The sequence below is a fragment of the Melospiza melodia genome, chromosome 6, assembly GCF_035770615.1.
Source record: "Melospiza melodia melodia isolate bMelMel2 chromosome 6, bMelMel2.pri, whole genome shotgun sequence".
Classification (NCBI taxonomy): domain Eukaryota; kingdom Metazoa; phylum Chordata; class Aves; order Passeriformes; family Passerellidae; genus Melospiza; species Melospiza melodia.
The window spans coordinates 55,373,544-55,385,455 of NC_086199.1; positions in this window are offsets into that span (position 1 = coordinate 55,373,544).

Below are 11,912 nucleotides of genomic sequence, written 5' to 3' on the forward strand. Positions count from 1 at the left end.
ACAGGGGTGGCACACAGGGCCGCGCACTCCTGTTCTGACCGTGGCGTGCCCCGGGAAGGCCGAGCCCGCCCCGGGTCCCCGCACACGCGTGGGGCCGCGCTCGGGACCCCTCCGGGCCCCCGCAGGCTCCTTGTGCCGCGCTCCGGCGCGATCCAGGCCGGGTTTTGGCGGGGCCGGGGCGCGGCGGGCGCTGCCGGGGCACTGCGGGCGCGGCGGGCGCTGCGGGCGCTGAAAAACACGGAGTGGATTCACGGAGCTCGCTCCCCCTATCCCCCACGCCGCCGCGCAAAGACAATTCCCGGAGAATTCCTGCCCATCCAGCCGGGATCCAGGAGTGCTGGCCTGAGGGCACCCGGGGTGTGAGGGAGCGCGGCCGGGGATGAGACCCTGCTGATGCAGGATGTGCTCATGGATGGAAGAGGCATCTAGGGGAAAGATGATGGAGACCGGGGGTTTTCTCCTGGAACTGGGAACCGTGCTGGCTCCCGCTTTCTGCTGGGGTGAAGGGATCAGAGATTCATCCCAGGATGGGGTGATGGGGTCAGGGACTCATCCCAGGATGGGGCAATGGGGCTGGGACACTCCTGGCTGGTCCAGGACTAGTGGGAGCCTCCAGAGGCAGAGCCCAACCTGTCCTTGTGGAATGGAACTCGGACCAGATGACTTTTCAAGCTCCCTTCCAGCCCAGACTGCTGGGAATCAGCTGGAATCTCTCTGGAGTCGTACTGGACCTGGAAAAAGCAGGAAACCACCCCAGCCATGGTTTGGAAGCTCTTTGGGAGAGTAATATGGGACTACTCCTGGGCTGGGTTTGGAGCAAGAGATGAAGCAGGAATTATCTCCTTATAAAAACCCCGAACTGGCAGGCACTGGATTGAGGGATGGGACTGAACTGGGGGCAGTGGTGACTCCCCAGTGCCATGGAATTCCCTGGCAGGGGAACAAGGGGTGAGGGATGAGGGCTCTGGTCTCATGTGCCTGACTCACACCAGGGGAGGTGACCCTTCCCTGGGGATGGGGGCCTCTCCCAGCACCTCAGCACTGCACCAGCCACATCCCGCTTTGGGAAGCCTTCTGGGAGAGGCGTGCCAGGCAAACTGCGGCACGTGCACCCTGGCAGAGCTCTTCCAGTGATGGGGAACAGTGCCAGCCTGCTGCCAGCCCTCCTGGCACTCCTGATGGGCCGGGAAAAGGGCACCTCTCGGCCCCTCTGTGCGCTCCAGGGTTGCCGGAGCATCTTCCCGCGGCCACGGAGCTTTGTTTTGATTTCAGAACGATTTCTGCCCCTGTCGCGGGAATCGTCTCATGGAGCCCTTGGCAGCGGCCCTGGCTTTCACTGCGCTCCTCTCCGCTCGCTTCCCACACACTCCCGAGCTCTGAAATCCCCATCCCCGCAGGCACAGACGGGCGGGCATCTCCGTAACCTCCCGCTCCCACTCAGCCGCTCCCGCCGTCCCTCCCGGTGGGCGGGAGCGCTGCTGAGTCACGGGCCCGGCGTGAGCCCCGGGCCACGCGTGAGCCCCCGAGGCCCGCCCGGGAGCCTTTCCTTCCTCCCGGGCCAGCGTGGAAGGAGGAAGTTGGCCCAAAGCGGGGCCCTGTGAGTCCCCGGTGCCCCGAACCCTTGAGTCGCTGCCGTTCCGGATTCCTGGGCGCCCCAATCCCCTGGGTGCCCGAACTACTGCCATTCCCAACTCTAGTGCCCCTAGAGACGCCTGCATTCCCAAATCCCTGGGTATCTGAGTTCCTACCATCCTAAAGCCCTGGATGCCCGGAGCCCCTGCCTTTCCAAATCCCCGGGCACAGCAAATCCCAAACCATCATGGCCCAGCTGGGCAGGAAGATACTCCAGTGTCTCCGGGATGTCTCCCAAGTGCCCGCTCAGGACGCCCTGGAAAAGGCACATTCTGCTGCTTGGCTGCTCCAGGAGGAGTCATCCCCCTCCTTTCTCCTCATTTTCCCTCTTTTTGGGGGTCGAGAATGGATATTTCCTCTTCTCCCTCCGCACCCAACGGAGAGAACATTTCCCTTTGTATTTATTGCCCCCCGCTGGAGCTGTTTATCCAAATTAATCTCCGGGCCGAGGCCAAGCCGGGGGTAATTCCAGGGAAAACGAGGAAATTTTTGGAGCCTAACGGGAGCAATTACAGGGGGTTAGGGAGCGAACCATCCCTCAAGTCGGACATGAGCGGGCGGTGACCCGGCGCTTGTCACAGCTAATAAAGATGTTAATGAGCCGGCAGCGGCACCCGGCTGCTGCTCCCATTGTTCCCATCGCTCCCCATTCCCGCTCCGCCGCTCCCGGCGCTGCGGAAGCAGGGCCGTGTTTGCCTTCCCTGTGCAAACACAGCGCGGGGCAGAACCGGTCCGGCGGCCCGGCGGGATCCCGGCGCACATCCCGGGAGAGGCCCCGGGGGGAGCGGGAAGGCGAGGGGCGGGATTGGCTCCGGGGGAATGCTCATCCTTCCGCGCGTTATTCCATGAGTGAGCGGGTAAATGATGGACAAGCTCGCTGGCCCGTGGATGAGCAGCGCGGCGGCTCCGCGGGCTGTGGATCCGCGGGGAAGGCTGGAAGCCCACCCGTGGGGGCAGCGGGGAGCCAGGCCTCCCTCACTGAATGGGAATTATTATCCCTGTGACGGCTGAGTGTCCTCTGGATGTTTTAATTACGGAGGGAGCATCCGTCGTGTGGCAGAGCCGCTCGGCGCCGCGTTTGCCAGCGGCTCCGAGGGACGCTCCCGCCGTGGCCGGCGCTGTTTGCCCTCGGCACATCCTCCCTGTTTGCTCTGCGTGCCTCCAGCCCTTTGGAGCTGCTGGAGTTTTCCATGCCTGTGGCACGCCCGCGTGTCCCTGGGCGGGGCCGAGGTGTGGCGGCTCCCAAAAAAAGGCACGCTGGGAATTTGAGGGTCTTCCAGTTTGAGCCTGAAGCCACCAGGAATATGCGTGGAGGGCTTGGGATGCTCCAGCACAGAGCTGGGAGATCACCCATCCAGCCCTGGAGCTGCACTCTCCATCCAAGGAATTTATTCCTGCTCCTCTACCAGGCAGAAAAGTATTAAAAGAACAAAAGAACTGGAACCAGGATTATAATTCATGTGGAATGCTGGGGATGGAGAGATACGAGCCAGGGTGGGTCACCATGGGGGATGTCACACATTCCCTGTCCTCCTGCATTATGGTGCCACACGGTCCAGTCTGAGGTGTATATCAACCTCAGCTTCCCAAAGCTCCTTGTCCTTCTGGGATAATTTTGGCTACAAACCCTCTGGCTGAGCTCTCTGCCATGCTGGAGGCCGCTGCCTTCCCAGTGTTGGGCACTCCTGGCTCCATAGGGATGACCTGGCTGCTGGAGCAGGGAGGGGAGCTCTGGGCCCTCTGGCATCACCTGGGTGCCCGGAACGCCCCGAGGGAAGGCGGGAAAGGCGGCAGGTGGAGGCTGAAGGTCGCGCTGTGGACTTTGTCCCTGGGAGCAGCTGCTGGGCAGGTGAGACGGGATCCGAGGCTGCCCACAGGATCCTCCCTGCTGGCTCCGAGCCCGCGGCAGCCACGGGATGCAGGAGAACCCCCTGTGGAACCAGGAGGCTCTGCAGAGGCCTTGGGCTAGGGATGCGGGGATCCTGCCTCCCAAAATCCTGCGGAGATGGGAGAAAGGAGGGTTTGTCCTTCCTGCAGCTCGCAGCCAGGTCGTGCCGGGGTCCTTCTGCGCAGCCAATTTGGGATCAGGTTTCGATCGATGGAGTCGCTCCAGCCCCGCTGCCCTGACTCAGCAGGGCCCGGCTCCCAGAGGCCCCGCTGTGCCTTTGGATCCTCTCTGGGAAGGCTGGAACCAGCCGGGAAGGGGTTTGGGAGCGATTGGTGCTCCCAGCACGGGGAATGCTGTCCCAGGGGAAGCCGGGAATGGTGACACAGGGTGTCGGGATGATCCCGCTCTGCATTCCAGGCGCTGCCAGGGGAAGAGCCATGCTGGGACACAGCCTTGGAGTGGTTCCCCCCCCACTTTGAAATCCTGTTGAACTCCATCCTCCCAACCTCTGCTTTCCCATCCCTTCAGCGCCGGCCTTGGATCATCTTTTTTTCATGAGCGCCGGCGGTCGATGCCTGGGAAAGGCAGAGCTGGAAGGAGCTGCCCTTGGACACCCCGGCCAGGGAAGGAACAGCGCAGGCACTGCCCTTTCCCTGCCCATTCCAAAGTGCTCTGGTGCTGCCAACATGGAGCCAGGAGCTCTCAGCGCATCCGAAACCGCGGCTCTCCGCATCCTGATGCTGGATAATTTGCGGAGCGCGGCTCCGTAATGAGCGGTGACCTCTATTAGCCGAGCTCTCCGGCTCCTCAGGAGTTCCCAAAGTGCCTCTCCGGGGTTTTTTTTGGAGAGTGGAAAGGCCGAGTCACTGTACAATTAGGGATAAATCACTCCTGCATCAGATGGATGGATGGATGGATGGATGGATGGATGGATGGATGGATGGATGGATGGATGGATGATGAGCAGTTCTGACTCTCATGGCTGTGAGGGCAGGGATGAGGTCAGTGGGATCAGGAAAAATCAGATAGAGATAGAAAATGAGGGATTTGCCTGAAAATCAGACAGGAAAGGGCTGGAGAGAGACATTCCTGTTGCACCCATCCTGCTGCCCTGACCAGCAGTTTAATGAATTTCTCCCACACCTGGGAATCTTCGAGCAGCCACCTCAGGCTTGTTGCCTCCCCAGAAATATTTTGGGGTGAACTCTCCTTCCAAAGCCTTGGGAGAGGCCTGGATTTTCCCTCTGAAGGCAGGGTGGGCAGAAGTAGCCTGGAGTAAATAACACTTCAGAAAAGATTCCGTCTGGAAACAGGATCCCACAATCCCAGGGCGATGCCGTGATGCAGCCATGCCCAGTCCTCATCCAGTGGGCACCAAAACCTGGCACATGGGAGAAAATCCCACAGGACCCCATCAACCTGGGCTGGGCAGGGAGATGGGATGAGCGCTGCTTTGAATGTCCCAAAAAATCCTGGCTGCACCAAGGACTCTGGGAAAACGAGGAATGCCTGGAATTCATGGCAAGCCAGGGGTGGAGGAGCGCAGGAAGGCGATGGCGCAGGGGTGATGATCCATGGCCAGCACTGCCACATCCGCTTGTTATCCAAACATCTCCGTCCTGCCACAGGCGCCGGAGCAAAGTCCAGCCCCACGAGAGCTGCAGCAAATCCGGCTGGAAAAGCCTCAGCACCTGCCTGTGATGGAGGCAGAAAGGCAGGATCGGGGGTGGGAGAAGCAGGGAGGAGGGAGGCTGATCCCAATCCAGCTACAGGAAGAGCCGAGGTGGGAACCCACCTGACATCCCGTCCTGGAGATAAACAGCTGCTTGTGGAGGCACTTAATGGCTGGGAGAAGGGATTTAATGGCCAAGGATTGTTGGGAACAGCTTGTGCCAAAGCCCTCTAACAGCTCCCATGTAATCAGGGACAGAGATGAGTCTTAAGGTCGCTTCCAACCCCAACCATTCCGGGATTCCGGGATCTTCGGCTGCTTGGGAAGGGGCCAGTTTCTCAGGGTGAGCAGCACAGCTGAAGATAATGGAATTCTGGAATGGCTGGGGTGGAGAGGGTCTTAAACCTCATCTCATTCCGGCTCCCTGCCACGGGCAGGGACACCTTCCACGTGCTCCAAGCCCAATCCAAGCTGTCCTGGAACACTTCCAGGCATGGAGCCACCACAGCTTCTCTGGCAAACCTGTGCCAGGGCATCCCACAACAGACACTCAGGGCAACAGAACTTCACAGGGCAACAGAAACTTCATCCCATCCTCTCCACCAAAAAGATGTTACAGAGCAACCCCAGTCCCACCTGATCCTTCCTCAACACCATCACCAGAGCCTCTGGCACCCGACTTAGTGGGATGGGAGGATTTGTGTCCTGCAGTGGGAAAGGACACACTGGAAAAGGCTCCTTGGGAAAGGACCTGCTCCACACCGAGTCCCCAGTGCTCAGCCCTGATCCAAACACAGCAGCCATCCCAGGAATGCTGTGTTGGGCAGGGAGAGCTGCGGCTCCGTGCCAGCTGCTGGCAGATGTTGGGGCTATCAGCTCCCTGCACGCTTCCCGCCGCCCGCGGCTCCGCAGTCACGCACGGCTGCCGCTGCCGCTCCGCGCTCCCCGAGGCCGGCAGCAGATGTCCGGCACCGGCCACCTCCGGCACGCTCCACAAATTCCCAGCTCCTGGCACGGGCAGCGCCAGATGGGCTTCCCGATGCTCCAGCGCAGGAAAGCAATTCCTGCCGCGGCAGGGAGCGCCGGGACCGTGAACCCGCTCTCCTGCCCCTAGCCGCTATTCCCACATGGATATGGAGACGTTCCATGGCACAGCAGGCTGTCTGAATTCCCAAAAAGGATCTGGGAGGCAGCAGGATCCCGCCAGCGCTGTCGAGCACCTGCTGCCTTCCCTGGATGTGTGATCCTGGTGGTATTTTGGGAACGGGCCATTTCATTGCCTGGGTGAGGACTCGCGGAGCTCCGGCAGCGCCTGGCGCTTTTCCTGATTCCTCTCCAAGAGCTGGGAATGAGAGGGAGGTCTTGGTGTTCCAGAGGCTCCAGAGCCATCCCCGTGGCTGGGGTGTGCCTGTGATGCTCAACAGGGACTTTATTGGGAAGTGGAGACAAGAACTGGAGGAGAACATTGGGAGGGATTAGACCAGAGGGTGAATTTGCTCCTCCTGCTTTCCTGCAGGGAATTCTCTGGGCATGGAGGCACTCCAGGCTCGGATGGGAGGAGCTGGGACAGTGCCAGCATTTAATTGGGGTCTGCTGGGTCTTGCCCTTGTTAGTGGCCTCTGCCAACAGTTGGAGGGAATCCTTCCCAGGCGAGTGGGAGAGGGATGGGATGGGATGGGATGGGATGGGATGGGATGGGATGGGATGGGATGGGATGGGATGGGATGGGATGGGATGGGATGGGATGGGATGGGATAAGGGGCAGGAATAGGGTGGGATAGGTTAGGAACAGATGGAAATGGTTGAGGTGGGATGGGAGTGTAGGAGATGGGATGGGGAGGGATGGGAATGAATGGGATGGAATGTGATTGAATGGAATGGGATGTGAAAGAACAGGAACAGATGAGAAGTAATGGGAAAGAATGGGATGAAATAGGATGAGAAAAGAATGGGATGGGATGGGATGGGATGGGATGGGATGGCATGGCATGGCATGGCATGTCTGTGCCCATCTAAGGAGCCCCAAACAGGGTTTTCCCATCCCCTGTTGGTGTTTTGGGGTTCCAAGTGTGGATGAGCTCCCACTCCCTCATGTCCAGCAGGAACACACCCAGGGCAGGTTATTCCAGTTGGGAAGTGCAGAGGGAAGCACTGGTGCAGAGGGAAGCCCTGCTGGGCTCCAGGGAGTCTCCCCATCCCAGGAGGCTGCGGGAAGGAGGCAGGAGGACGGCACATCCCACAATCCCACCCTGCCTTTCCTCCAGGAACAGGAAAAGCTCCACTTCCCCTTCCTTCCAAGCTCATCCTGAACGTCTCCCTGTGGGCCCCATCCCGCTCCGGGGAACTCCTCCCTGTGTGATTCATCCCGCCGGGATCCCCCTCCTCAGCCGAGTGTCACTGGCTGACGCAAATCCTCCCACCCCAATCCCAGGTGCCGGATTTAGAACGGCTCCACCGGCGCTGCCAGGGAGGATCCCACAGCCCGGCTGCCAGCAGGAATGGGATGGGCATCCATCCTGGAGGAGCTGGAAGTGCAAATCTCAGGGAAGGGTGGGATGGTTGGAGCTGGACAGGAGTGGGAATGAGGGCGCCCATCTTGGAGATGCTCCCGCTTGCCTCATGGCAACGCTCTCACCAGGGATGAGATGGGATATGGGGTGGGATGGACAGGGAAAGGATGGGAAAGAATGAGATAGGAGGAGAAGGAGTGGGAAAGAATGGGATGGGCCACTATCCCAGCACACAGGAGACATCCATGTGGAAGCCCCAGGGCAGGAGGATCTGGAGCAGCTTCTGGAGAACTGTGCTAAAATCCCATTCTGAATCCAGCTCTTCCTGAGTGCCTTTCCACAGGGATGAGATGTGGGCCCCGAGGTGGGAGAATGGAGCTGGGCAATGGAATCCCTGGAATGCAGCCCTGGGAATGGCTGTGGATGGCCAAGGGGAGCCAATGGCACCAGGAGCACCGGGACTGCTGGGATGGGAGCACGGGGAACTCCAGGTGCACTGGGAAGGACAGGATTATTGGGATGCACTGGAAACACCAGGATCCCTGGGAAGAGCACCAGGATGCCCCGGGAACACTGGGAGCACTGGGAATGGTGGGGGCACTGGAATGCACCAGGGGCATTGGGATGCACCAGGAGCACGGAGAACCCTGGGAACAGAGGGGTTTACTGGGAGCACTGGGAGCATGAGGATCCATGACAGGGATGCTCCAGGAGCACTGGGAGTTCTGGGAACGGAAGGAACACTGGAATGCACTGCAAGCATTGGGATGCACTGGAACTGGGTCCCTTTGGAGCACAGGGATGCTCCAGGAGCACCGGGAACACTGAGAACAGACGGGATGACCGGGAGGTCTGGAAGCATCAGGGGGTGCAGGGGTGCTCCAGGAGCACTGGGATGCCCGGGAAGAGGGAGCGCTGGGATGCAGCGGGATGCGCCGGGAGCCCCGGGATGCGGCGGTGCGGTCTGAAAGCTCCTCCTCGTGGCTCCCGGGGAGAACTACCGGGAGAGGCCCGGGATACGCGGGAGAGCCCCGGGGCACGGCCAGGGCACGGAGCGCCCCAGCATCCCGGGCAACACGGGGCCACGGGAATTCCGGGATGGAACGGATCTCCCCGTTCCCGCAACCAGCCGGGATGGGACGGGGCCGCATCCCGGCCCACCTGGCATGGGAACATCGCCAGCCGGGACCGCTGTCCCACAGAGCCACCAAGCATCCCGGAGCGCCGCCGCATGGGGGGGTTCTGGGAAGGATCGGTGTTAATGCATGGAATGTGATTTCAGGCCACGGTCCTGCTGATCCGAGTGTGGGAGAGAGGCGGGAGTGGAAAATCACTTCTGCTGCGAGCAGCAATTCCTTTATTTTGCCTTTTGCTGGCAAAGGTATTGAAAATGAGAGGGAGAGAGGAGGAATGGGAACATCCAGGACCCTCAGGGCAGCTGCAGCTGCGCTTCCAGACAGATTTCCATGGATTGCACCGTGTCCCCAGCCCAACAGCTTGCTGCTCCTCCATGGGAGATGTCCCTAAAGTGGTGGGAATGTCCAGGAATCCCTCCTGGGCCTGGCAGTGTCACCGGGATGGCTGGAAAGGAGGGAGCAGGCGTGGGATTGGGGTGGTTTTGGTAGCCAGTGGTGGGGCTGTGCTTTGCTCATCACCTCGTGCACCTGATCCAGGTGGGATGTGCCACCACTGGGATCACTCCCGGCTCTGTTATTCGGGAAAGGGTCCCGCCCCCATTCCATGCCGTGCCCTCCAGTCAGAGCTCCACAAGGAAAAATCAATACCTGGCTTCCAAAAAAAGCAGCTGCTGGTGGCTTTTTATAGCAACCTGTCCCATTTGCATCCTCCCTCAGCCCAGGCCCAGGGAGCCCGACCTCTGGCTAAATTAGCTGTGAATTCCCAAGGGAAACAGCCTCGGAAAAGCAGGAAGAGAGCTTGGTAGTGCTGGAATATTCTACCGCAGTCACCCCATCCATTGTTCCTTGCTGGCCGTGGTTTCCACAGGGAGGAAAGTCCCTGATGGGATTGTCCCGCTCCTGGAGCACTGCTGGGCATGGGATGGGGTGGCTGCCAGCAGTGCCAGCCCCTCCTTCCCTTGGGATTGCTTCCCAGAGGGAAATTGGGGTGTGGGAAAGAGGAGAATCTGGGGCTGCCCTAACCAGGGAGCTCATGCAGGGAGCAGGGAGAGGGATGGCTGGAAATCCCTGGGATGGGGAGATGCTGACCCTCCTCCCCTGCAGAAATCCCACTGCTGCTGCTGCTCCACGGGTGAGGGAGGTGCCAGGCAGGCAGGCAGAGCACAGGGAATATTTAGGTCACAGTAAATGAGCTCCCTCATTAGAGCCTCTGGAGCTGCACCCACGCGGGGCCGGGGCCTGGAAATCGGGAAGGGGATTTGGACACCCCCGAGTGGGAGGGGAGGATGGATGGGCCCATTATCCCCAGGAAAGTGAGGAGGTGGAAGGCATGGCATTGCCAGCTTTGGATGGACAGGCCAGGAACGGTGGGAGGCTCCCAAAACACTTTTAATTCCTGAGGTGTTGGGGTTCTGCCCTTGGTAAAAGCTTTTCCTGTTTTCCCTCCCTGCTGATCCCAGGTGCTGCCTGTCAGCCTCACAGCTGGAGCAGAGGTGGGATAAAAGGGGAATTCAGGGGGGCTGCCAGCCCTTTGGAAGTCCTGGTGAGCTCCTTGCTGTGCTGGTGTGATGGATGCAGGCTGGGGCTCTGGAGCTGCTGGAAGTGCTTTGGGAGAAGGTGAGTTACTCCCCAGATTGTGTCTGGAGTATGTGGGGGCTCTGGGGGTGGACAAGGAATTTTCCTCCATTTTCTTCCCACATAAATTTTTCCCTGGCATGGCCAGCAGGTTCAGGGAGGGGATTTTCCCCCTCTCTCCTGCTCTGGTGAGATCCCACCTGGAATGCTGTGTCCAGCTCTGGGTGCCTCACTGTAAGGAGGATGTGGAGCTGCTGGAGAGGGGCCAGAGGAGGTCATGGAGATGCCAGAGGGATGAACACGAGCTGGGAGTGTCCAGCCTGGAGAAGGGAAGGCCCAAGGGAGGCCATGGAGATGCCAGAGGGATGGAGACAGGCTGGGAGAGCTGGGGGTGTCCAGCCTGGAGAAGGGAAGGCCCAAGGGAGGCCATAGAACCCCTTCCAGTGCCTAAAGTGTCTCCAAGAGCTGGAGAGGGACTTTGGAGTGACAGGACAAAGGGGAATGTGTTCCACAGCCAGAGCACCTGTACAGATTGGAGATTGGGAAGGAATTTTTCCCTGTGAGGGTGGTGAGACCCTGGAATGGATTTCCCAGAGGAGCTGTGGCTGGCCCATCCCTGGAGGTGTCCACGGCCAGGCTGGACAAGACTTGGAGCACCCTGGAATAGTGGAAGGTGTCCCTGCCCATGGCAGAGGGTGACACTGGATGAGACTTAAGGTCCCTTCCCACCCAAACCACTCCATGATTCCCTGACTCTGGGTATCCCAGTTGGCCCCTGTCAAGGAGAGGAATCCAGCTGGCAGATCCAGGGATGCTCCCCCATAGCTGGGAGGTGTGTCAGGAATTGCTGCCTGATCCGGAGTGCAACCAGCAGCAAGAGCACTCCTGAGGATGAGTCAGTGTCCCTGAGAGCCGGGCTGGTGATCCAGCAAAAATCATTTCAAGGAGAGGCTCGTGTAAAGCTCGGCTCTGCGTCGGTGACGCGATTCCCCGGAGCTGCTGCTCCAGCCCAGCCTCCCCCTGATCCATGGCTGCTCCGGGGGGCTCCAAAGCTGTGTCCTCACCATGTCCAGCAGTGGAGAGAGCTGGAGCTCTCCCAGCTTCTCCTGTCACCTCGTGCCTATTCCATGTCCCAAGCTGGTGGCTCTTCTGCTGGAAGAATCCTGAAATGGTTTTGCTGGGATGGGACTTTAAGATCATCTCCTTCCACCCCCTGCCATGGACAGGGACACCTTCCACTATCCCAGGTTGCTCCAAGCCCCATCCAAGCTGGCCTTGGACACTGCCAGGGATCCAGGAACAGCCACAGCTTCCCTGGGCACCCTGTGCCAGGGCCTCCCCACCCTCACAAGGATGGATTTCTTCCCAATATCCCATCTAAATCCACCTTTTGTTTTTGGTTTAAAATAATTCCTGCCTGACTTTCTGCTGCTGCATGCCTTAGGAATGCCTGTAGTAGGGATGTGCTGGGATGAGTGGGAAGCAGCACCGGGCAGTGG